Raw genomic sequence first — 26448 nt, forward strand, 5'->3', positions numbered from 1 at the left:
AACCTTTAGGGCAGATGATCCTCTTGTCCCAACCCTTCGTGGTTGTTGGATCCTTTTTCCGACCTTTAGGTTTGATGACCTTTGTTTCCAACCTTCGTGGTGTTGGATCCTTTTTTCGACCTTTAGGGTTGATGACCTTTGTTTCCGACCTTCGTGGTTGTTGAATCCTTTTTCTGACCTTTAGGGTTGATGACCTTTATTTCCAATCTTCATGGTTGTTAAATCCTTTTTCTAACCTTTAGGGTTGATGATCTTTGTTTCCAACCTTCATGGTTGTTGAATCCTTTTTCCAACCTTCGTGGTTGATGAACCTTTTTCAATCTATGTGATTGACGAACCTTTTTCCCAACCTGTAAGGTTGATGACCTTTCCTTTTTTCAAACCTCTGTGTTTGACTTTGTTTCCAGATTTTGGACTGATGATTCATTCTCGAAACCCCTTGTTTGCAATGATATTTTGAAACATTCATGGGCTCTCTGATTAGCATACATGGCCTCAGGTTTCATAAAATGATAAAGCATATAACATGCATATCATGACTTCATTTACCATTAATATCCCCACAGTACATTAATAAAATCCACCAGATTAACCTATAAAAGTCAGGTTGCCATCCTGATACCTTATACAACCATTCTCAACAGGTAAATTTTTGGATACTTCGATATTTAATCCACTCATACCTTGAATATCCGAAAAGCTCTCGCAATTCGACCATTCAGGTTTAAGCTGATTAAATTGGGGCAACTGTTGTACCCCAAAATTTGCCCTACCCTTTTCACTTTTCATAGAACCTATGACTTGAGATTCATCTGCACATATTCATGCTTCATTCATTCATATGCGTCCATAGTAAAATGGGGTTGTAGAAAGGAAGAGTGGGACTTTGCAAGAAATGGCCCACACCATGATCCAAGAAACTGATATGCTAAGCATTGTTGGGCAGGAGCAGTTAACGCAACTTGTTATATTCATAATAGGATTACTATTAGACCTATTATGGGTAAGAAACCTTATGAATTATGGAAGAACAGAAAGTCGAACATTTCTTACTTTCATCCTTTTGGCTGTGAGTGTTTTATGTTAAACAATAAAGAGAATCTTGGCAAGTTTGATTCTAAGGTACATAAGTGTTTATTATTAGGATTTTCTGTATGCTCTAAAGGATACAAAATCTTTAACACTGAGACAAGAATTTCCAAAGAATCAATTCATGTTAGATTTAATGATAAACTTGATCCTGAAAAGTCAAATCTAGTTGATAAATTTGCAGATATGAAGATCAATCTTTCAGAATCCAAGGATAATGATTCTAGAGAAAAATACTCAGAAGGAAAAGCTAAAGAATCTGAAGCAAAAGTCTCAAAAGCGACTCAACCAGAAGTTGTCATTGGTCAAACTCATCAGAAGAAGAGTATACCAAGAACTTCTCATTCTGAAGAATTGATTATGGGAGATAAAGGCGCACCAATCCTCTGGCTTTGAAAGAAACCTTTTGAAGAAAGTCTTCTCGATTTAGTATCTCTAATGGAGCCCACATTTATTGATGAAGCTCTTCTGGATAATGAATGTATTTTGGCTATGCAAGAGGGACTGAATCAATTCACCAGAAACGACTGGGATCTTGTTCAGAAACCAAAGGGTTTCCATGTCATTAGAACCAAATGGGTTTTCAGAAACAAGCTCAATGAGAATAGTGAATTTATTAGAAACAATGTCTGACTGGTAGCACAAGGTTATAGTCAATAAGAAGGTATAAACTATATATAAGCCTTTGCTCCAGTTTCCAGGTCAGAGTCTATTTGTCTTTTAATTTCGTTTGTAGTCAATCATAACATCATTCTTTACCATATGGATATTAAGAGTGCATTCTTAAATGGATACATTTATAAAGAAATGTATACGCACCAACCCTCTGGCTTTGAAAGTTCTTAAAACCCGGATTTTATATTTAAACTGAAAAATTCGTTATATGGTCTGAAACAAGCTCCTAGAGCTTGGTATGATAAACAAAGTAACTTCCTTTTGGAAAATGATTTTACCAGAGGGAAAGTGGATACAACTCTCTTTTGAAAAACCTTTAAGAATGATATTCTGGTTGTGCAAATTTATGTTGATGATATTATTTTTGGTTCTACTAATGCTTCGTTGTGCAAGGATTTTACTAAGTCAGTGCATGCAGAATTTGAAATGAGTATGATGGGAGAACTCAAGCTCTTTATAGGAATCCAGATTGATCAACGTTAAGAAGGAACATACATTCATCATAGCAAGTATACAAGAGAACTTCTAAATAAGTTTAACTTGTCAGAATGTAAGCAAGCAAAGACTTCAATACATCCTACATGAATTATGGAGAAAGAAGAGGTAAGCAATAAGGTAAATCAAAAGCTATTCAGAGGTATGATAGGCTCTCTCCATTATCTAATAACTTTTAAACCTGATATTTTATTCAGTGTCTGCTTATGTGCTCGCTTCCAATCAAATCCTAAGGAGACTCACTTAATTGATGTTAAGAGAATCTTTAGGTATCTGAAAAATACTACTAACCTTGGTTTGTTTAATAAAAAATCAAGTGAATATAAATTAATAGGCTATTGTGATGCTGACTATGCTAGAGACTGAATAGAAAGGAAAAATACTTCTGGAAGTTGTCAATTTCGAAGAGACAATTTGATCTCGTGGTCCAGCAAGAGATAGTTGTAGCGGTAAAAATTGTGAGATTAAGCTATTGATTAACTTAACTCACAAAACAAGAGTCGCCACCGTGCTTTTATTATTTCCAAAGGAAAGGAAAAAAGAATGAACAAAACCCAAAGAAGTTTTAAACAAAAACTAATAAAAAGAGATAAGAGTATGGGGGTTGGTTATGCAAAGGGATGATACTAGATCCCTAAACGTCTATAGTACTCTATAGGAACCTCTTTGAAAATCTCTACATTTTGCCTTAAAAATGGTGTTGTTTGCAAAAAAAGATTAGGGAGATGAGAAGATAAATGTTTTTATAATTTTGTGTTTGCCAAGAGTTCCTGAGTCTCATTCCTACATACCAACAAAGTGAAATGGAGGATCAAAACCTCGTAGTTCGTGGTAAAAATAATAAAGGTGTTTGTTTTGATTCATTTTTTTAATGAAAAGTCATTTTGTCATTTTAAGAAGAACACTCAACTAGCCACCCACAAGTATGAGAACTTTGCATCACCACGAAGAAGGGCTCCAACTTGGATAAATATCAATAAGTATGCCACTAACTCTCTTTGGTTAAAAATAATTATCATCAATACTATGGATATAGAAGAATTACATCTCAACTATGGAAATGACTCATGTCTAAACTTTGAGAAAAAGTTTTAAAAGAAAAAGTGCACAAAGGGCACATAATAGTTTGAATATGTTATGTATTTTTTAGTCTTTTGAATTTGGTTTGAATATGCTTAAGATGTATTAGCATTTATTAAGAAAGTGTTTTGAAAATCAATTGACAAAAGTCAAGGTTTATTGAGAAAGTGGTTCAAGTTTGAAAACAAGAATGCTTTCGAAAATGAGAGACAAGATTTTGAAAATTAAACAAGGGGAGGAGATGGAGAGATTATCCTATAACATTAAGTAAAAGCTAGGAAGGTAAGATCTAAGAAAAAGATAACAAGCTTTATAACATAAGTCAAGCAAGAATTCCATCCTTTGGATTAAGCCTCAAGCAATCCAAATAAGCAAAGAATAATCCATGTATCAGATGAAACCAAAGTAACCAAGCCAAGTCTTCAAAAGAAGCCCAAAGTCAAAGGTACTAGATGAATCCCAAGGTCTCAAATCACAAACTCCTAAAGCAAGAGTCAAGATCCTATTCTAAGTCCATAACTCCATAATAATGCCAATGATAGTAACCTCAAGTCCATGAATCAAGAGAGCCAAATTTTAGAGGTTTTTTCCGTTAATAATGTCTTCAAAAGAAAAACAAGTCCAAATGGACAAAGTAAAAAAAACATAGACATAAACAAGTGTCCAAGTGGACAAAGAGAAAATATGATATGAGATGTTAAAATAAAATCATAAAGTAAATAAATGACAAAAATAAAGAGCATACGATAAACGACATTAAAGTATAGTTAATGTAATAATTGAAGGTAGAGAAAAACAAGAAAGGGGGTTTGAATTGTTTTCACAAATAATAAAAACTTTTGCAAATAAAACACACGATAAAGCTATCAACACAAAAGTTTATCCTGGTTCGCTTGAAATTCAAAGCTACTCCAGTCCATCCGACCAAGGTAATTTCGCCTTCAACAAGGACTTAATCCAATAATCTAGAAAGATTACAACGAAAATGTCTAAGAGAGTAAAAATATCTTAGCCCTCTCAAGTTTACAGACATCACATGTCACTTGAGGAAATATTCAACAACTATTTTGAAAATACAATAAAGTGTTTAGTGCTTCTAAGTAAGCAGTATTAACACAATGAAAACTGAAGGGTTTCACACTTAGAGCAACAACTCGTGCGAACAGATTTGAACAAGAATGAAAGAGAATATGGATTTTTGGTTGTAGTATTCTTGTGTGTATCTTTCGTTCCTTTGTATGATGATGATCCTGCCTTTATATAGTGATTTGAACAAGAGACCGTTAGTTGAGGCATTAATGAATATCTTGGCAATGATGGACTTTAATGGCATTAAGTTTGTTATCCTTTCCATAGAAATTTTGGAGAGTGTTTATTCTTTTCCAAATAAAGATTCATACCAAAAGTGGAACACTTTGTAAGTCTTTGTGGTTCACCTTGAGTCAGAGTACACGGGGTTCAAATATTCTTGTTCAGCGTGTATACTTCAGATAGTTGCTGAGAGTAGATTTTCTTCAGAAGTTCTTGATGTGTTTTTCTATAGAGCCTTCTTTAGAGTACAAATCATCAGACCAGTTGTATGAAACTCTTCAGATTCAGAGTGTCTGAGTCTTCTTCCGTCAGACTCTGTGAGCTTGCTTTTCTTCAGAGTCAGAGCGTCTGCTTTAGTTTATTCTAAGTTGTCTATTCTGGACTTGCAAGATGTCAGATGTTTGTCTATCTGATCCTTTTTCTGTCAGAGTCCTGCACACTTAGATAAATTTGTTAGGGTGCCAATTTGTTTCATCCTTTGTTATCATCAAATCCTTAGAGATGAATTATAGACACACAATCTTATTCTAATAATCTCCCCCTTTTTGATGATGACAAAAACTTCAGACTGATGATGAAACAATGATACTTCATAAAAATTTAAAGGAGTTATCTCAGAGTCAGATGTATGACGACTCCCCCTGAGATAAGTCAATTTCCCCTTAACTTAGATGCTTAAGAGGTTTTAGATGTTCTTACCAGATCTCCTTACATAGTATAGCTTGTTTTTAACTTAGATACTTCATGCAGAGCTTAGGAATTCATAATAAAAGTTTTAAATGTGCGCAGTACAGTAAGAGGCTTAGATAATATTTCATCAGAGTTGTTTTTATTCTCCCCCTTTTTTTCAGACTTAAAAAGACTTAGTAAAGAGATTAGGTAAACCATAATTCATTGATGAAAGAGAAGTATAGATAAGATGACAAAATATAAAGGAACATAGGGAAAAGCACTTAGAGAAAACATGGAAGATAAGCACGTAGAGAAAATAACAAGAAAATCCTAAGTGCCTAAGGGTTCGGAGGAGGCAGAATCCTCTAAAGAAGTGGAGTCAGCAGGTTCTGAATGTTGGAGTTGACGGAGTCCTGTTGATCTAATCTTGCTCTCATAATCTACTGCTTTTTCTGTAACTCTTCTAGAGTATTCAACACTAGAGGAGTGAAATCAGAGTGAGATTGCTCCCCCTGAGTCAGAGCATCATCCCTAGCCTTGGAAGCTTCTTCTGCAGTTATGTGTGTTGCTTCTTCAGCATCAGCCTTGGCTTTGGCTTCAGCTTCAGCAACAGCCTCAGCGGCGACCTTTTCTGCAGCTTTTCTTGCTCTTTCTTCTTCTTCCAAACGAGCCTTTTCCTCAGTTTCTCTGCGAGCTTTTTCTTTTTCCTCTCTGGCTAGACAGTCTTGTAACCTCTCTTCAGTTTCTCTAATGAAGTCGTTTCGGACTTGTTCAGAGAGGTCTTTCAGCTTGAAAGCCTCAGATGTCATCCATCTGGTCACTCTATTCTAGTGAATCCTCACTACAGAGGGATCATCACTGATTCTAGAGTTTTTAGATAGAGATTTGATCTTCTCCACTGAAGACTCAACAAATAAGGCTACTGCCTCTTCCAGTGTGGGAAATGTGGGTTCAGGTTTAGAGGTGGGAGATATGGGTGCTGGTGGTGTGGGGATGGTTTCAGTGGGAGGTTCAGGTTGTTGGGTAATTAGGTTTTTAGAGGGGGTTTCTATGTGAGATTAATAGGGTGGTGTTGGTGGTTGTTCATATGGTGAATGAATACTGGTTTCTGGCTAAGGTGAGTTTTTGGCGGAGAGGGTGCGAGCCAGTAGTTGAGGAAGAGTAGAGGATTGAGGGTAAGATGAGTCAGAATCAGAGGAGATGGTATAATAAGGTGGGGATGAGGGTGTGGAGAAGGGTGGTGATATGGGTTCATTGAAAATTTGAGCTTCAGATATAGGCAGAGTTGTGGTGGTGAGATTGAATTTTTGAAGGGGAGGTGATGGTGGGTTAGATATGGGAGTTTCAGAGGGATTTATGGTGGAGGTTATGGGTTCAGAGTGTGTGTAAATGGGGGAAGGTTAAGGTAAGGAAGAAAATAGTTACCTTAGATGAACAGTATGAGAGTCAGATGGTTGGGACTTACTTGGAGAGGAGGAGGAGACCAGAGGCACTGGTGGTCTGGATACAAGAGTTTCCCCCGACTTCTAAGCTTTCTTCTTTGACTTTCTTTCAGATGGCCCTCGCATCCTCTTCATGAAATTTGGTGGATGTTCAGGTAGCCAATCCACCAAAAAATCTGAGATGTTAACCCCTTGATTAGCCAGATCCTATAGATAGTGGGCGATTACCTCTGAGGGATCTATCTTTGAGAAGAGATAAAGACCATTGGGTATCTTTCTATGATCCTTCATAGCTTCCCAAGAGGTGTTTAGAAAGGGTTTGACCATAACTTTCTCTATGATTCCCGTGCTTTTTAGATTCCTTGAATTTAGAGGCCTTTCGGTGTCTACTGTCACATCCTCCATCAGATTGTGGTGAATCAGATGATCTATCAACCTGCTCTCTATCAGAACATCGGAGATCATCTTTCCTAGGGGAATGTATGTTTTGGGCTTCATGTTGTTTCTGGTGTTCCTGACAGAGTCCCTCAAATGTTTGAACAACAAAGCTAGCAAATTCAGCTTGAGTCCTTTATGTAGGCAGTATAGGATGCATTTTTGGTCAGTGTTGATGTAGTCTGACGAGTTGGATGTTGGGCGATGATGAATAGTCCCCAAAATAATTTTCAGCCAGACCCTTAGATTCTGGTGAAGTTCCTTGTTCTTTGAGGAGTTTCCTTCATCACCCTGCTTGAAGATTGTTGGGATAATCTCCTGGGACATGTACTTTGCCCTAAGGTTTATGTTGTAGATTCTTCTTCCTCCTGTCTTCTCCATATTCAGAAGTTTGGCTATGGACTTCTCAGTGATAACCATTTTCACCCCCAGAACGTGAGAGACTATGCAGTGGTCGTCTGAATCTGCAAATCTCTAGAATTCTTTGACCAGATAGGCGTAGATTGGACCATAGAGTATTTGAAAATAGTTTTCTCAACCTTGCTTTATCAATTCCTCCGTGAGGTCAATCCCATTTCTCTTCATATTATCAAAATCTACCAAGGATTCGCAAAGAACTTCCAGTTTGTCGAATGGAGTTGCAAGATGAATGTGAGGCGGGCGATCCAAAATATGAGGTTCCTTGTAGATAGGAGTAAAGATGGCAACAATTGCAGTAGTTGTTTGTTGGGAAGAGGTTGAATGTTGTTCCGTTGATTCCATTTGTTGGGAAAAGTTGTAAAGTTATTGTTGTTGAGAATCCATGTAGAAGATGAAGAATGATTGATGAACACTTGAAGAATGCTTGAAGACCGAGAGAGAGTTAAGAGCGAGGGTTTGTGTATGATGTGAGTGAAAACTGTGAAAGTGAGAATTGTGGCAAGTATAAGTACACAAGGTTAGCATGCAAAACGACACCATTTCATGGGAATATTAAACAACAACTAATTAATGGCACAGAAATTGAGTTAACACGCTAAGGGGTAAATTAATTATAGCTAATGATGAATGTCTAATCCCACAAATCTGCACATTGCTCGAGGAGATCTCAATAGTCTGTCTCTTGAGTTCTGTGCTAGACAATTGTCTAGAAGATCCAAGGTCAGACGCAAGAGAGGCCACGTGTTGATATATCTGATCTTCAGGAATACCAAGAGATTGGGTCCTGAGGATTTCTGATTCAGATAACTTCTAACTGATAGAAATATCATAGTCAGATTCAGATGCCAGATGTTAAGTTATAGCCTATTTTGCCATTTTAGAGAAGCACATATTTGACTCATTCTGGGCAATTTTCCATGTTTAAATGTTTCTGAATGAATGAGAATCTATCTTCAGCAAGGGGTTTTATGAAGATATCAGCCTATTTGTGGTTTGTATCGATGAATTTTAAAGAAATTACACCTTTCCGAACATAGTCTCTGATAAAATGATGTTTTATTTCTAAGTGCTTTGCTCTGGAATGCAGAATAGGGTTCTTACTTAAGCATATGGCAGCAGTATTATCACAAAAGATATGAACATTACTCTCATATATTTGAAGATATTCTAGTTGATTCTTCATCCATAGCATATGAGTAGTGCATAATGAAGCTGATATTTATTCTACTTCTGCAGTAGAGAGTGCTATGGTTGATTGTCTTTTGCTAGCCTAAGATATAAGATTGTTTCCCAGAAATTGACAGTTTCCAGATGTGCTTCTTCGTTCCAATCTGTCCCCAACATTATCTGCATCATAATGTCCAGGGAGCCTATACTCTGATGTTTTCTCATACATCAGGCCAAAGTTAGGTGTTCCTTTCAGATGCCTTAGGATTCTCTTAGTTGTTGTTAGATGAGATTCCCTTGGATCTGATTGGAATCTAGCACAAAGACAAACGCTGAAGAGAATATCAGGTCGTGTAGCCGTCAGATAGAGAAAAGAGCCTATCATACCACGATAGAGCTTCTAACAAACATTTTGACTTACTTCTTCTTTTTCCAGAATGCAGGTAGGATGCATGTGAGTCTTTGCTGGTTTGCTTTATGATATTTCAATTTTTTTTCCAGAAGGTCTTTTATGTATTTGCTTTGATATATATATATGTGGCTTTGGAAGCTTGGTTGATTTGAATTCCCATAAAGAATTTTAGTTCTTGCGTCAAACTCATTTCAAACTTTGCCTGCATTAACTCAGAGAATTCTTGACAAACAGAAGGGTTAGCTGAACCAAAAATTATATCATCAACGTATATCTGACATATCATGAGATCATTTCGGGCGGTTTCATAATGGGTGCTGAGATTAATGCTTGCTTTAAAAGATTAAATGCGTCATTACATTTTTCATCAAAAATGAATTCAGCATCTTTCATTAAAAGTCCGGTTAACGGTTTAGTTATTTTGGAGAAGTCCTTAATAAAACGCCGGTAGAATCCAGCGTGTCCAAGAAAGCTTTGGACTTCTCTGATTGTTTTTGGTGGTTTTAGGTTTTCTATAACTTCTATTTTAGCTTTATCTACCTCTATACCTTTTTCAGAAACTATATGTCCTAAAACTATTCCTTCGGTCACCATGAAATGACATTTTTCCCAATTTAGCACGAGGTTCACCTCCACGCATCTCTCCAGGATTTTCTCAAGGTTAGCAAGACAATTGTGGAAATCGAATCCGCAAACCGAGAAATCATCCATAAACACTTCCATGATACCATCTAGGTAATCTGCAAAGATTGACATCATGCAGCGTTGGAAAGTAGATGGGGCGTTACAGAGGCCGAAAGGCATTCGTCTGTAGGCAAAAGTTCCATAGGGGCACATAAAGGTAGTTTTTTCTTGATCTTCGGGGTGAATAGGTATTTGGAAGAATCCAGAGTATCCATCTAGATAGCAGAAGTAAGAGTGTCTGGCTAGACGCTCCAACATCTGGTCTATAAATGGTAAAGGGAAATGATCCTTCCTAGTTGCTTTATTTAATTTTCTATAATTTATACACATCCGCCATCCTCCTTCTAAACGTTTTGCTACATGTTCGCCTTTATCATTTTGCACGACTATGATGCCTCCCTTTTTAGGTACTACATGCACATGGCTCACCCACTTACTATCCGAGATCTGGTAGATTATACCTGCCTCAAGCAACTTAAGAACTTCCTTCTTAACAATATCACTCATTATAGGGTTTATTCTTCTCTGATGCTCCATAGAGGGTTTTGAATCTTCTTCGAGCGAGATCTGATGCATGCATACGGATGGGCTTATACCTTTCAGGTCAGAGATATTATATCCTAAGGCTGAGGGATATCTTCGTAAAACGTCTAAAAGTTGGTTCGTTTCCTCTTGGCTCAAGGTAGCACTGACTATAACTGGACGCTTCATCTTTTCATCGAGGAACTCATATCTCAGGTTCTTAGGCAGCTCCTTAAGTTCTAAGGTTGGTTTCTTAGGGCATGGTATAGGATCTGGAGTAAGGGATAAACATTCGTAAAGGTTATCATCGATGTAAGGTTCTTCAAAGTCATCATCTTCCTTTACGGGGGTTGATGGTAACTTAATAATTTCTTTTTGTTCTAATTCTCTAACACATTCATCAATGATATCTAAGGCATAACACGAGTCTCCCATCACAGGTGCCATAAGAAATTTCGAAAGTATAAATTCTATTTTCTCGTCGCCTACCTCAAATGTCAACTTTCCTTTCTTGACATCTATTATGGCTCCTGCAGTTGATAAGAATGGTCTACCTAGAAGAATTGGTATATCATTGTCCTCTTTGATGTCCATGACGACAAAATCAGTAGGGATAAACAGCTGACCTATCCTAACAGGAACATCTTCTAAAATGCCTATCGGATATTTGACAGATCTATCGGCTAACTGAAGTGACATCTTAGTGGGTTGTAATTCTCCTAAATTTAATCTCTCACAAACTGCTAGAGGCATTAAGCTCACACTAGCTCCTAAGTCTAGAAAAGCTTTTTCGATGACATGATTACCCAAAAGGCAAGGAATGGAGAAATTTCCAGGATCTTTATCTTTCTTTGCTAATTTGTCCTCGGAAATTGCATTACATTCCAAAGGCTTCGGATCGTCAAGTCTACGTTTGTTGGTAAGGATGTCTTTCAGAAACTTTGCATAAGAAGGTATTTGGGTGATGGCTTCTGTGAAAGGGATTTCTACATGAAGTTTTTTCTATAACTTTAATAAATTTTTGATACTGTTTATTGATTTGGGTTTGTTTGAGTCTTTACGGATATGGTATAGGTGGTTTATATGGCGGGGGTGGTACGTAAGTTTTATCTTTAGGTTCTTCTCCTTTCTCTCGACCTTCCTGGTTTTCAGATTCCTCTGGTTCCTTTACTTTGTCCGGGGGTTTGGTACATTCCTTAGAAGTTTCGGGTTCACTTAATCTTGGGTTTGGTGGCTCATCATAAGCGTTCCCACTTTGTAGGGTAATGGCATTGGCTTGTCCTCTCGGATTTTGTTGAGGTTGTCCAGGGAATTATCCTCCAGGTGTAGTCTGAGGGGCTTGGTTTAAAGCTACCTGAGAGATCTGGGTTTCAAGCATCTTGGTATGAGTAACTATTTGGTCAACCTTGGTTCCTAACTGAGTAATCAATTCGTTAACATGAATGTTTTGGTTCATGAACTTCTTGTTTTGTTGGGTTTGAGAGGTGATAAAATTTTCCATAATTTTCTCAAGGCTCGGCTTTGGTGGTACAGGTTGCATAAGTTGATTTGATCTAGGGGCTTGATAACTAGGTCTCGGAGGTGCATTTTTTTGAATAGGGTTATTGTTTTTATAGGAGAAGTTAGGGTGATTCCTCCATCCAGGGTTATAGGTATTCGAATATGGGTTCCCTTGGGTGTAGTTCACTTGCTCGGAGTGGGTTTCGTTTAATAGACTGCATTCTGCGGATTGGTGTCCTTGGGTTCCACATATCTCACAATCCGACGAAACTGTGGCTACAATATTCGGGTTTATGCACATATGCTCGACCTTAAGGGCTAATGCATCCATTTTAGCTTGCATCATGTCTATAGAGCTTAGTTCATGCACTCCTCCTTGGGCTTCCTTCTTCTCAACTGTCGCTCGTTCGACTCCCCATGATTGATGGTTTTGAGCCATGTCTTCGATGAGGGCACTAGCTTCAGGGTAAGGTTTGTTCATCAGAGCACCGCCTGCGGCAGCGTCGATGGTCATCTTTGTGTTGTAATGAAGTCCATTATAGAAGGTTTGAATGATTAACCAATTTTCTAAGCCATGATGTGGGCATGCTCGTAACAACTCTTTATATCTCTCCCAAGCTTCGAACAACGATTCTCCTTGGTTTTGGGTAAATCTAGTTATATGGTTTCGAAGAACGGCGGTCTTACTCGGGGGAAAATATCTAGCAAGAAAAACTCTTCTAAGGTTATCCCAAGTCGTAATGGAATTGGGTGGAAGGGAATCTAACCATGATAGAGCTTTATCTCTGAGGGAAAAAGGAAATAAGCTTAAACGTATTGCCTCAGGAGAAGCTCCATTGGTTTTAAAAGTATCTGCTAATTGAAGAAATATTTTTAAATGTTGGTTTGAGTTCTCGGTAGCGAGACCCGCGAATTGTCTCTGTTGCACTAGTTGCAACAGGGACGGTTTAAGTTCAAAATTATTGGCTGGGATGATTGGGTTTACTATACTAGAACTAGGTTCTTCGTTAGATGGTTGAGCGAAGTCCTTAAGAGGTCTTTGGTTTTGATCTTCGGCCATAGCTCTCTTAATTCTATGAAAGAATAAACGTGCGCGAGCGTAACGTTCAGGTTCCGCCAGAGGGTTTACTAAACTTAAACTTCTGGTGCTGCGAGTTCTTCGCATCGACCGGCAGGAAATAACCTAAGTCTAAACGATATAACAACAGGAAAATGAAATTTGACGAAATTGGTCCCCGGCAACGGCGCCAAAAACTTGATGCATTGTAAATCTTGATGTTCACAAGTGTACGAACGCGTCAGAGTAATATAAAAGATTATCGAACCACAGAGACCAAGTGTCAATCTATCGTTATCTATTGTTATGGTGTTTATCAAAGGCAATTAAAATAGGTGTTTTTGTAGTGTGCAATTGAAAAGTAAAGTTTTAAAATAAATTTAATTAATAAAGACAGGGTCGAATGTAATTCACATAATTAAATGATAATCCAAGTACGTGCTAATAGAACTACTTATGGGCAATGTTTCCTACTTTGAAAAGAACTAATTTAACAGGAACTGTCGCTTTCGTGTATTCAGAACCGAGTTGTACTCCCTAATCAAACCCTCTTATTGTCACTTATAAAAAGGCGCGCATTGTGTTAGACTAGTAAACCTATTTTTAAGAAATATAGTATCTTGACTAAGTTAAAAAGTATTATAACCTGGATTTCTTAACCAAAAGAGGTTCTCACGAACCAGACTCTAAACTTATAAACACGTCCGAAAATAGTTTCAAAATCTCTTTTCTTCTTGATGTTAAAAACTCCTAATGAACTAGACAAAGCGCTTTCGCTGTTTTTGAAATAGTTAAAAACAATTAAGTTTAAAAAGACGTTGGACGGCTTTCGATCTTACCCAACGGAATTGAAGTGCGGGAAAACTTAATTTGAAAGTTAAAATAGCCCTTTAAGTGTTTCTACGAACAATTGTACGGATTACTGGTTTAATTACAATCCTTACATTCTAGCCTTATAAATTTAGCTAGACATGGTAAAGTAAAAGTGCATTAAAATAAATAAAAGTAGTGCGAGTGCGGAAAGTAAATAATTTAAAGCGAGTGCGGAAAATAAATAATTTAAAGCGAGTGCGGGAAATAAATAATTTAAAGCGAGTGCGGAAAATAAATAAAGTAAAAGCGAGTGCGGGAAATAAATAAAGTAAAAGCGAGTGCGGAAAATAAATAAAGTAAATGCGAGTAATAAAAACCTGCTCCAATCGGAGGGCTGAGTAAATTGCAATACGGAAAAGAAAATGGCGGCAGGATTAACTTCCTTCCAAAGTGCTTCAAACTCGAGTACAGACTCTATCACAGACTCAATTACACAATTGTGGTAACACTCCAATGCGAAGCGATTACCACTTTATAAAACTGAATATATGCCTAAGTGAAACAAAGTTGCTTCTGATTTCGCCTTGTTCTAGCGTTCGGATCTTTGTCTGCTCTAAGTTTGGGTGATTGTAAAACTGAATTCGCGTTTCTATTTATAAGCAAATAAAAAAAGTGGAATTGACTTGGATGCCCTTCAACTTGAAAATAGAGGAAACCATTTCCTTCTTGTGGCGCCCGCCACAAGCACAAAGTGGGGCGCCTTAGTGGATGAAGTGGGGAAACGTGGGAGTTGAGGAAGTTGGACTTGGACACGTCATGGCTTGGTCTGTGGCGCCCGCCATGGGATAGGCCATAAGCATAAAATGCTGAATTTTAGGGTTTTTAGCCCTTTTTCACTCCTTTTCTCGATCGGGGCTCCGATTAAAGTAAAAACCTGTAAACAAAGAAAAATATAGCAATAACACAATAAAATGATAATAAAACAACTAGAATGCATGTGAAATCGGAGTCAAAAGTACGTAAATTTTAGTGTGATCAAACTCTCCCACACTTAAACCTTTGCTTGTCCTCAAGCAAAACATTGAAAAGCTCATAAAAGAAAATTTGTGTAAACGAGTGCTTCAGGTAAAAATTCTAAGTTCAAGTCGGGATGCAGTGATAGGTACTAACTGAGTGAACTAAGGGTATCATGATGACACTAATCCGCAAATACGGACATAAACTTTATTCCTATATTAACCAACCCATATTATCCCACAATACTTAGGCCTGCCTCTTCATCTCTTTTGTGTCCTTTTCATTCAGGCGCAATCACATTAAGCCCGTTATCCGTACATACTTCATAGTAGAGTGGCTTGTTAGTGGTTATGATCAGAGCATGGGATTTCTGACACATAAATATGTGTAAATCCTTTTCTGGACCCAAATGTAGTTGTGGGGGATCAGATCGTAATCCGCCCTACCGAGTTCAGTGCCAGATACCTCTGAACCAACTAACAGTGAGTACTACTTTTCTTTTTCTTTTTGTAGCAATTTTTTACAATTCTTTGGTTTAAATGACTTTGTGAGGGTCACCTATACCGGAGTTGCCTTTTTGCTTTCTTTTATTTTTTTGTTTTTCTGGATCATTCACTTATTTGCATTGGTCCCCTACGTAGAGGATGCGTAGGCCGGAGCTGACTGCTGAGATAAACTACTAAGGACTTATACAGAAATGATGATTAAGGCCATGGTATATGGGGTTTTGTGAATGATTCTTATATTTACGAAGCTTATGGTGCTAAAACAGATACTGATGTTTTGCAAAGTTATCCCAAGTCACCGCATCCTTACTCAAAACATGTCTTAAAAACCTGAAAACTTTCGGAATAACACTATTTTCTTTTGCAAAATAAAATAAAATTGGTGGGGCTAAAGGTATGGGGAGACTAGATTGTACTAAGGATCTACTATATTTGGTGACTCGTCAGACTCATGCATTATACTAAAAAGCAAAATAAACAACTGAAAGGGAAAATAAACAACTAAAAGGAAATAAATAATCTAAAAACAGCAAATAAACTGAAAATAAAAGGAAAACGATAAATGCTCCTCCCACACTTAAATCGAACATTGTCCCCAATGTTTCGAAATAAGATAAGGGAAGAGTTACCTGGTAACCTATTGCTGACCACTAGTGCCCTCGCTATCCTGAGGTGGACGACGGGAACGGGTACGACGATGGTCTCTCTGATCCATCCTCGCCTGCAGGGAATCCTGAGCGGTCCTCACCTCTCGAAGGTTACCAATAATGGAACCTTGAGTAGCTTCAATGAGTGCCATGTGTCGTTGGTTGTATTGTTGTTGATGGGCTTGCGTATTTGTAATCACTTGCAGGGACTGTAGAACAGTGTCGTAGGACCTGTCTGTCCTCCGCTGTGATTCATGCATGAAGTTCATGTTGTCCGCCATTTGTTGCTGGATGGTAGAGAGGAGGTCATCACGCCTTTGCTCTCTAGCCATGTGGTCACGCCACATCTCTTATGTAATATAGAAGCCAGGAGTGGTACCTGCAGAAGAAGAAGATGGTGCGGCGTGTGGTGGTGAAGGATGATGGGGGGACACATGGGGTACGGGAGATCTCTCTCGCCGATCATATTCATCATCAGTGTCATGTCCCGCCTCATCAGGAACATTAGGTGAAAATATGATAAAATAAAATAAAATAAAATAAATGCGAAAAAGTAAAATGAAAAACCATGGGTTGCCTCCCACGCAGCGCTTGTTTAACGTCAATAGCTTGACGATTAGAATTTATACACCTGTAGTAGTATGAATCGGCGGATCAATCGGGGTGTGGCTCGAGTAGTATGCTGGAATGTCTCCTCCTTCGTAGAGCTTCAGTCTTTGTCCATTTACAATGAATGGACTACAGGTATCGTTCTTGATTTCTATGGCTCCGGATCTCAGAATCTTGGATACTTCGAAAGGACCAGTCCATCTTGAACGTAGCTTTCCAGGGAAGAGTCATAACCTAGTGTTGAAAAGGAGAACAAAATCGCCTACATTGAAGTTTTTCTTTACTATTCTTTTGCCATGATAGGCTTTTGTCCTCTCTTTATATATTTTTGCATTCTCGTAGGCAGATTGCCTAAGTTCTTCTAATTTATGAATGTCTAGGGTACGCTTTTCTCCAGCGGCTAGGTAGTCTAAATTCAAAGTTTTAATGGCCCAATAGGCTTTATGCTCTAATTCTAATGGTAAGTGACATGATTTTCCATAAACTAGTTGGTAAGGGGTAGTTCCTATAGGGGTTTTGAAAGCGGTTCTATAGGCCCATAACGCTTCTTGAAGCTTCTGAGACCAGTCTCTCCTAGAAATAGAAACAGTTTTCTCTAGGATTTGTTTTATCTCCCTATTAGATACTTCTACTTGGCCACTAGTTTGTGGGTGGTACGGTGTTGCTACTTTATGCCTAACTCCATATTTTCTTAAAAGTTTGTCAAATATTCTTGATATAAAGTGTGATCCTCCATCGCTTATGACTAAACGTGGTGTTCCAAATCTAGGGAATATATAGTTTTTAAATAATTTGATTACTACCCTAGTGTCGTTCGTGGGTGCAACTATAGCTTCAATCCACTTAGACACATAGTCTACAGCTACTAAGATATACCTATTTCCTAAGGATGGTGGAAAAGGTCCCATGAAATCTATACCCCATACGTCGAAGAGTTCTACTTCCTGAATGTTTCTTATAGGCATTTCATCACGTCTTGAAATGTTTCCAGTGCGTTGGCATCTGTCGCATTTGACAATGTAAGCATAGACATCGCGCCATATGGTAGGCCAGAATAGGCCAGCTTGAAGAATCTTGGCGTATGTCTTAGAGGTGCTCACATGTCCACCATAAGGTGCAGAATGACAATGCTCGATAATATTATTTACTTCTTCTTCTGGGACGCAACGGCGAAAGATGCCATCTTTACCCCTTTTGAAAAGGAGTGGTTCGTCCCAATAGAAGTTTCTCACATCGTGGAAGAATTTCTTCTTGCGGTAGTAGTCAAGATCAGGGGGTACTATATCAGCAGCTAGGTAATTAACGAAATCTGCATACCAGGGTACGTTATTTATTGCTAAGGAATTTTGGGAATGCTCATAAGGATCTAGGTTATTTGCTTCAATGGTTTCTACTTTAGCTATCAGTCTATCATAGGCGAAATCATCATTTATGGGTATTAGTTCAGGTTTTAGATGTTCTAGCCTAGAAAGGTGATCGGCCACTACATTTTCAGTGCCTTTTTTTATCTCTTATATCTAAATCAAACTCTTGTAGTAATAGAATCCATCGGAGTAACCTGGGATTGACATCTTTTTTTCTTAATAGGTAACGAATGGCAGCATGATCGGTGTAAACAATAATTTTTGCTCCTACTAGATAAGATCTAAATTTGTCTATAGCGAAAACTACAGCGAGTAATTCTTTTTCGGTTGTTGCGTAATTAAGTTGGGCAGCATCTAAGATTCTACTGGCATAATAAATGGCATGTAACTTTTTATCTTTTCTTTGTCCTAGAACGGCTCCAACTGCATAATCACTAGCATCGCACATTATCTCAAAAGGTTCCGACCAATCGGGCAGTTTCATAATGGGTGCTGAGATTAATGCTTGCTTTAAAAGATTAAATGCGTCATTACATTTTTCATCAAAAATAAATTCAGCATCTTTCATTAAAAGTCCGGTTAACGGTTTAGTTATTTTGGAGAAGTCCTTAATAAAACGCCGGTAGAATCCAGCGTGTCCAAGAAAGCTTTGGACTTCTCTGATTGTTTTTGGTGGTTTTAGGTTTTCTATAACTTCTATTTTAGCTTTATCTACCTCTATACCTTTTTCAGAAACTATATGTCCTAAAACTATTCCTTCGGTCACCATGAAATGACATTTTTCCCAATTTAGCACGAGGTTCACCTCCACGCATCTCTCAAGGATTTTCTCAAGGTTAGCAAGACAATTGTGGAAATCAAATCCGCAAACTGAGAAATCATCCATAAACACTTCCATGATACCATCTAGGTAATCTGCAAAGATTGACATCATGCAGCGTTGGAAAGTAGATGGGGCGTTACAGAGGCCGAAAGGCATTCGTCTGTAGGCAAAAGTTCCATAGGGGCATGTAAAGGTAGTTTTTTCTTGATTTTCGGGGTGAATAGGTATTTGGAAGAATCCAGAGTATCCATCTAGATAGCAGAAGTAAGAGTGTCTGGCTAGACGCTCCAACATCTGGTCTATAAATGGTAAAGGGAAATGATCCTTCCTAGTTGCTTTATTTAATTTTCTATAATTTATACACATCCGCCATCCTCCTTCTAAACGTTTTGCTACATGTTCGCCTTTATCATTTTGCACGACTGTGATGCCTCCCTTTTTAGGTACTACATGCACAGGGCTCACCCACTTACTATCCGAGATCTGGTAGATTATACCTGCCTCAAGCAACTTAAGAACTTCCTTCATAACAACATCACTCATTATAGGGTTTATTCTTCTCTGATGCTCCCTAGAGGGTTTTGAATCTTCTTCGAGCGAGATCCGATGCATGCATACGGATGGGCTTATACCTTTCAGGTCAAAGATATTATATCCTAAGGCTGGGGGATATCTTCGTAAAACGTCTAAAAGTTGGTTCGTTTCCTCTTGGCTCAAGGTAGCACTTACTATAACTGGACGGTTCATCTTTTCATCGAGGAACTCATATCTCAGGTTCTTAGGCAGCTCCTTAAGTTCTAAGGTTAGTTTCTTAGGGCATGGTATAGGATCTGGAGTAAGGGATAAACATTCGTAAAGGTTATCATCGATGTAAGGTTCTTCAAAGTCATCATCTTCCTTTATAGGGGTTGATGGTAACTTAATAATTTCTTTTTGTTCTAATTCTCTAATACATTCATCAATGATATCTAAGGCATAACACGAGTCTCCCATCACAGGTGCCATAAGAAATTTCGAAAGTATAAATTCTATTTTCTCGTCGCCTACCTCAAATGTCAACTTTCCTTTCTTGACATCTATTATGGCTCCTGCAGTTGATAAGAATGGTCTACCTAGAAGAATTGGTATATCATTGTCCTCTTTGATGTCCATGACGACAAAATCAGTAGGGATAAACAGCTGACCTATCCTAACAGGAACCTCTTCTAAAATGCCTATCGGATATTTGACAGATATATCGGCTAACTGAAGTGACATCTTAGTGGGTTGTAATTCTCCTAAATTTAATCTCTCACAAACTGCTAGAGGCATTAAGCTCACACTAGCTCCTAAGTCTAGAAAAGCTTTTTCGATGACATGATTACCCAAAAGGCAAGGAATGGAGAAATTTCCAGGATCTTTATCTTTCTTTGCTAATTTGTCCTCGGAAATTGCATTACATTCCAAAGGCTTCGGATCGTCAAGTCTACGTTTGTTGGTAAGGATGTCTTTCAGAAACTTTGCATAAGAAGGTATTTGGGTGATGGCCTCTGTGAAAGGGATTTCTACATGAAGTTTTTCTATAACTTTAATAAATTTTTGATACTGTTTATTGATTTGGGTTTGTTTGAGTCTTTGCGGATATGGTATAGGTGGTTTATATGGCGGGGGTGGTACGTAAATTTTATCTTTAGGTTCTTCTCCTTTCTCTCGACCTTCCTGGTTTTCAGATTCCTCTGGTTCCTTTACTTTGTCTGGGGGTTTGGTACATTCCTTAGAAGTTTTGGGTTCACTTAATCTTGGGTTTGGTGGCTCATCATAAGCGTTCCCACTTCGTAGGGTAATGGCATTGGCTTGTCCTCTCGGACTTTGTTGAGGTTGTCCAGGGAATTGTCCTCCAGGTGTAGTTTGAGGAGCTTGGTTTAAAGCTACCTGAGAGATCTGGGTTTCAAGCATCTTGGTATGAGTAACTATTTGGTCAACCTTGGTTCCTAACTAAGTAATCAATTCGTTAACATGAATCTTTTGGTTCATGAACTTCTTGTTTTGTTGGGTTTGAGCGGTGATAAAATTTTCCATAATTTTCTCAAGGCTCGGCTTTGGTGGTATAGGTTGCATAGGTTGATTTGATCTAGGGGCTTGATAACTAGGTCTCGGAGGTGCATTATTTTGAATAGGGTTATTGTTTTTATAGGAGAAGTTAGGGTGATTCCTCCATCTAGGGTTATAGGTATTCGAATATGGGTTCCCTTGGGTGTAGTTCACTTGCTCGGAGTGGGTTTCGTTTAATAGACTGCATTCTGCGGATTGGTGTCCTTGGGTTCCACATATCTCACAATCCGACGAAACTGCGGCTACAATATTCGGGTTTATGCACATATGCTCGACCTTAAGGGCTAATGCATCCATTTTAGCTTGCATCATGTCTATAGAGCTTAGTTCATGCACTCCTCCTTGGGCTTCCTTCTTCTCAACTGTTGCTCGTTCGACTCCCCATGATTGATGGTTTTGAGCCATGTCTTCGATGAGGGCACTAGCTTCAGGGTAAGGTTTGTTCATCAGAGCACCGCCTGCGGCAGCGTCGATGGTCATCTTTGTGTTGTAATGAAGTCCATTATAGAAGGTTTGAATGATTAACCAATTTTCTAAGCCATGATGTGGGCATGCTCGTAACAACTCTTTATATCTCTCCCAAGCTTCGAACAACGATTCTCCTTGGTTTTGGGTAAATCTAGTTATATGGTTTCGAAGAACGGCGGTCTTACTCGGGGGAAAATATCTAGCAAGAAAAACTCTTCTAAGGTTATCCCAAGTCGTAATGGAATTGGGTGGAAGGGAATCTAACCATGATAGAGCTTTATCTCTGAGGGAAAAAGGAAATAATCTTAAACGTATTGCCTCAGGAGAAGCTCCATTGGTTTTAAAAGTATCTGCTAATTGAAGAAATATTTTTAAATGTTGGTTTGGATTCTCGGTAGCGAGAGCCGCGAATTGTCTCTGTTGCACTAGTTGCAACAGGGACGGTTTAAGTTCAAAATTATTGGCTGGGATGATTGGGTTTACTATACTAGAACTAGGTTCTTCGTTAGATGGTTGAGCGAAGTCCTTAAGAGGTCTTTGGTTTTGATCTTCGGCCATAGCTCTCTTAATTCTATGAAAGAATAAACGTGCGCGAGCGTAACGTTCAGGTTCTGCCAGAGGGTTTACTAAACTTAAACTTCCGGTGCTGCGAGTTCTTCGCATCGACCGGCGGAAAATAACCTAAGTCTAAACGATATAACAACAGGAAAATGAAATTTGACGAAATTGGTCCCCGGCAACGGCGCCAAAAACTTGATGCGTTGTAAATCTTGATGTTCGCAAGTGTACGAACGCGTCAGAGTAATGTAAAAGATTATCGAACCACAGAGACCAAGTGTCAATCTATCGTTATCTATTGTTATGGTGTTTATCAAAGGCAATTAAAATAGGTGTTTTTGTAGTGTGCAATTGAAAAGTAAAGTTTTAAAATAAATTTAATTAATAAAGACAAGGTCGAATGTAATTCACATAATTAAATGATAATCCAAGTACTTGCTAATAGAACTACTTATGGGCAATGTTTCCTACTTTGAAAAGAACTAATTTAACAGGAACTGTCGCTTTCGTGTATTCAGAACCGAGTTGTACTCCCTAATCAAACCCTCTTATTGTCACTTATAAAAAGGCGCGCATTTTGTTAGAGTAGTAAACCTATTTTTAAGAAATATAGTATCTGGACTAAGTTAAAAAGTATTATAACCTGGATTTCTTAACCAAAAGAGGTTCTCACGAACCAGACTCTAAACTTATAAACGCGTCCGAAAATAGTTTCAAAATCTCTTTTCTTCTTGATGTTAAAAACTCCTAATGAACTAGACAAAGCGCTTTCGCTGTTTTTGAAATAGTTAAAAACAATTAAGTTTAAAAAGACGTTGGACGGCTTTTGATCTTACCCAACGGAATTGAAGTGCGGGAAAACTTAATTTGAAAGTTCAAATAGCCCTTTAAGTGTTTCTACGAACAATTGTACGAATTACTGGTTTAATTACGATCCTTACATTCTAGCCTTATAAATTTAGCTAGACATGGTAAAGTAAAAGTGCATTAAAATAAATAAAAGTAGTGCGAGTGCGGAAAGTAAATAATTTAAAGCGATTGCGGAAAATAAATAATTTAAAGCGAGTGCGGGAAATAAATAATTTAAAGCGTGCAGAAAATAAATAAAGTAAAAGCGAGTGCGGGAAATAAATAAAGTAAAAGCGAGTGCGGAAAATAAATAAAGTAAAGGCGAGTAATAAAAACCTGCTCCAATCGGAGGGCTGAGTAAATTGCAATGTGGAAAAGAAAATGGCGGCAGGATTAACTTCCTTCCAAAGTGCTCCAAACTCGAGTACAGACTCTATCACAGACTCAATTACACAATTGTGGTAACACTCCAATGCGAAGCGATTACCACTTTATAAAACTGAATATATGCCTAAGTGAAACAAAGTTGCTTCTGATTTCGCCTTGTTCCAACGTTCAGATCTTTGTCTGCTTTAAGTTTGGGTGATTGTAAAACTGAATTCGGGTTTCTATTTATAAGCAAATAAAAAAAGTGGAATTGACTTGGATGCCCTTCAACTTGAAAATAGAGGAAACCGTTTCCTTCTTGTGGCGCCCGCCACAAGGCTATGGCGCCCGCCACAAGCACAAAGTGGGGCGCCTTAGTGGATGAAGTGGGGAAACGTGGGAGTTGAGGAAGTTGGACTTGGACACGTCATGGCTTGGTCTGTGGCGTCCGCCATGGGGTAGGCCATAAGCACAAAATGCTGAATTTTAGGGTTTTTAGCCCTTTTTCACTCCTTTTCTCGATCGGGGCTCCGATTAAAGTAAAAACCTGTAAACAAAGAAAAACATAGCAATAACACAATAAAATGATAATAAAACAACTAGAATGCATGTGAAATCGGAGTCAAAAATACGTATATTTTAGTGTGATCATTGAGATTTCAGTTGTTTTTGGGTTTTGCCTTTCAGCTTCCTTAGATTTTTTAGTCTTTTCGTCAGAACCTGCAAGTGTTATCTCCAGATCTGCAAGTTTTTCAACTAGCTTTGACTTTTCAGAGTCAAGGTTATCATCAAATCTGACATGTATTGATTCTTCCATAATTTTAGTTTCTGTATTGTATACTCTGTAGCCCTTAGAGCACTCTGAGTATCCCAACATAATACCTTTTTGTGCTTTTGGATCAAACTTGTTCAGATGTTCTTTAGTGTTAAGGATAAAACAAGAGCATCCAAAGGGATGAAAATAAGAAATGTTGGGTTTTCTTCCCTTACATAGTTCATAAGGAGTCTTCTCCAAAATAGGTCTTACAGAGATTCTATTCTGAATATAACACGTTGTATTTACTACTTCAACCCAAAAGTGCTTAGCCACATTTGTTTCATTGATCATGGTTCTGGCCATTTCTTGGAAAGTCATATTCTTCCTTTCTACAACCCCATTTTATTGTGGAGTTCTAGGATATGAGAAATCATGGGATATTCCATTTGAATCAAAAAGTTCTTCAAACAACTTATTTTCGAATTCGCCACCATGATCACTTCTGACTCTGATGATTTTAGAGTCAAATTTGTTTTGCACTTTTGAACAAAAACTAGTGAATACAGAGTGTGACTCATTCTTGTGCTTTAGAAATTTTACACATGTCCAGCGACTATAATCATCAACAATGACCAGTCCATACTTCTTTCCATTGACTGAAACTGTCTTAACAGGTCCAGACAAGTCAATGTGAAGGAGTTCCAGAGGCTTAGAGGTAGAAATAACATTTTTCTTTTTGAAAGAAGTTTTTGAAAAGTTTCCTTTCTGGCATGCCTCACAAAGAGCATCTGAAGAAAACTTCAGTCTAGGTAGACCTCTGACTAACTCGAGTTTATTTAGCTGAGAAATCCTTCTCATACTAGTGTGACCCAAACGTCTATGTCATACCCATTGCTCTTTATTTACAGACATTAAACATTTTACATTTTGATCTTTTAGATCTGAAAGATTAATTTTATAAATGTTGTTTTTCCTCTTGCCAGTGAAAAGAACTGTTCCATTATTCTGATTAATTGCTTTGCATGTTTTTTGATTGAAGATTATATCATAACCGTTATCACTTAATTGACTTATGGATAACAGGTTATGCATTAATCCTTCTACATAAAGAACATCAGAGGTAGAGGGAAGAGATCCATTACCAATTATTCCGGAGCCTCTGATTCTTCCTTTCTGATTTCCTTCGAAACCTACGAAGCCAACATCTTTAAGTTCCAGGCTTTGGAACATATGCTTTCTTCCCGTCATGTGTCGCGAGCATCTAGAGTCCAGGTACCATGATTGGTGTCTTAACTCTGCTGCATAGGATATCTGCAACATAGACTATTTTATCCTTTGGTACACAAAATCTTTTGGGTCTTCTGTGATTAGTTCTCCCAGAGTTTCTGGAAACTTTGGGTTTTCTGGCATTAGTAAAATTTTGTGTTTGTGTAAGTGTGTAGTGATAAGAAAAAGGAGATTTAGATTTATCATCTGCAAAAGGTATTTGCTCATCTTCATCAGAATCATATCATATTCCTCTTTTCTTATTCTAACTAACTCCATAAATCATATAAGCCATTCTACTTCTTTCTAGCCCATTTTTCAGAAACTTTTGAAATGCTTTTTCATATTTGTATATGATTTTGTTAGAAGTTTGTGGGGATTGAGATAAAGCTTCTTCAAGTTTTAAACATTGTTTAGTTGAAATTTCCTTTTCTCTTTCCAAAACCAAAATGTTATCTTTTAATTCAGAAACTTCCATCTCAAGCTTATCACATTCTTCAATGGTTCCTTTAAGAACTTTTTTAAAGCCTTGAATTTTTGTCGAAGTTTCTGATATGAGCTTAGAGATTCAGATAAACAAGATTTCAGATTGAGTCGACTCATTCACAATTTGCATTGACTCATAAAAGGCACAATTGTGTTTTTAATCATTCTTCATTATGTATTGTCTCACAGGCTTGATGTATCGACATATAGACTTGTTTTCATGAAAAATCATAAGGTTTGACTTGTAATGACCTATTTAGTATGATTTTAAATGTCCTAATATGATAATGCAAATCTAAACATAAACAACAAGATCCAATATACACAAATACTAAGTATCATAGTTTTGACTTCATTCAAAACATATTCAATAGAATAGTATCCTCACAACTCTCTCTCACTTTTTTCAATCTAAAATACACCCACCAATGATATAGGCTGATAATCTGAGATCTTTTATGAATTATTTTTCTTATGAATGAACATATAAAACGAATCGTTTACGCCTTTTACCATTAGAGTATTCTATGAAATTCAAACCTTACCTCTATATCGTCATCTTTGATGATCTCCCTTTTTTTCTTTTCTTTTTTAAAAGTGAAATTAATCCCGACTAAGTCAAATTTTTAGAATATGTTATGAAACTTTTCCGAATTCTAATCAGAAAAGTTTATGTTATATAATGGAAGGATCCATCATATTTTGGGGGTGTTTAGTCTGTAACGTGTCAATCATGGAGACTTCCATGCAATGAATTTTCTTACTTTAAGCATATTTTTACTCTCTTAGTAGTAATTAATATACTTTGACTTTCCCAATAAAAAAGAAATAGTCTCACTTTAAAAAATAGTTCCGTTTAAATTCACA

General features: G+C 37.6%; 2 non-coding genes across 2 annotated transcripts; both read left to right on the forward strand.

Annotated features, from left to right (window-relative positions):
* Positions 1–12473: 12473 nt before the first annotated feature.
* LOC127099761 (small nucleolar RNA R71) lies at positions 12474–12580 on the forward strand. The gene has a single exon (XR_007794234.1). It is a non-coding gene; the product is annotated as a small nucleolar RNA R71 (small nucleolar RNA).
* Positions 12581–21366: 8786 nt separating this feature from the next.
* Positions 21367–21473, forward strand: LOC127099762 (small nucleolar RNA R71). The gene has a single exon (XR_007794235.1). It is a non-coding gene; the product is annotated as a small nucleolar RNA R71 (small nucleolar RNA).
* Positions 21474–26448: the final 4975 nt, after the last annotated feature.

This window comes from Lathyrus oleraceus, chromosome 6 (assembly GCF_024323335.1).
Source record: "Lathyrus oleraceus cultivar Zhongwan6 chromosome 6, CAAS_Psat_ZW6_1.0, whole genome shotgun sequence".
NCBI classification, from domain to species: domain Eukaryota; kingdom Viridiplantae; phylum Streptophyta; class Magnoliopsida; order Fabales; family Fabaceae; genus Lathyrus; species Lathyrus oleraceus.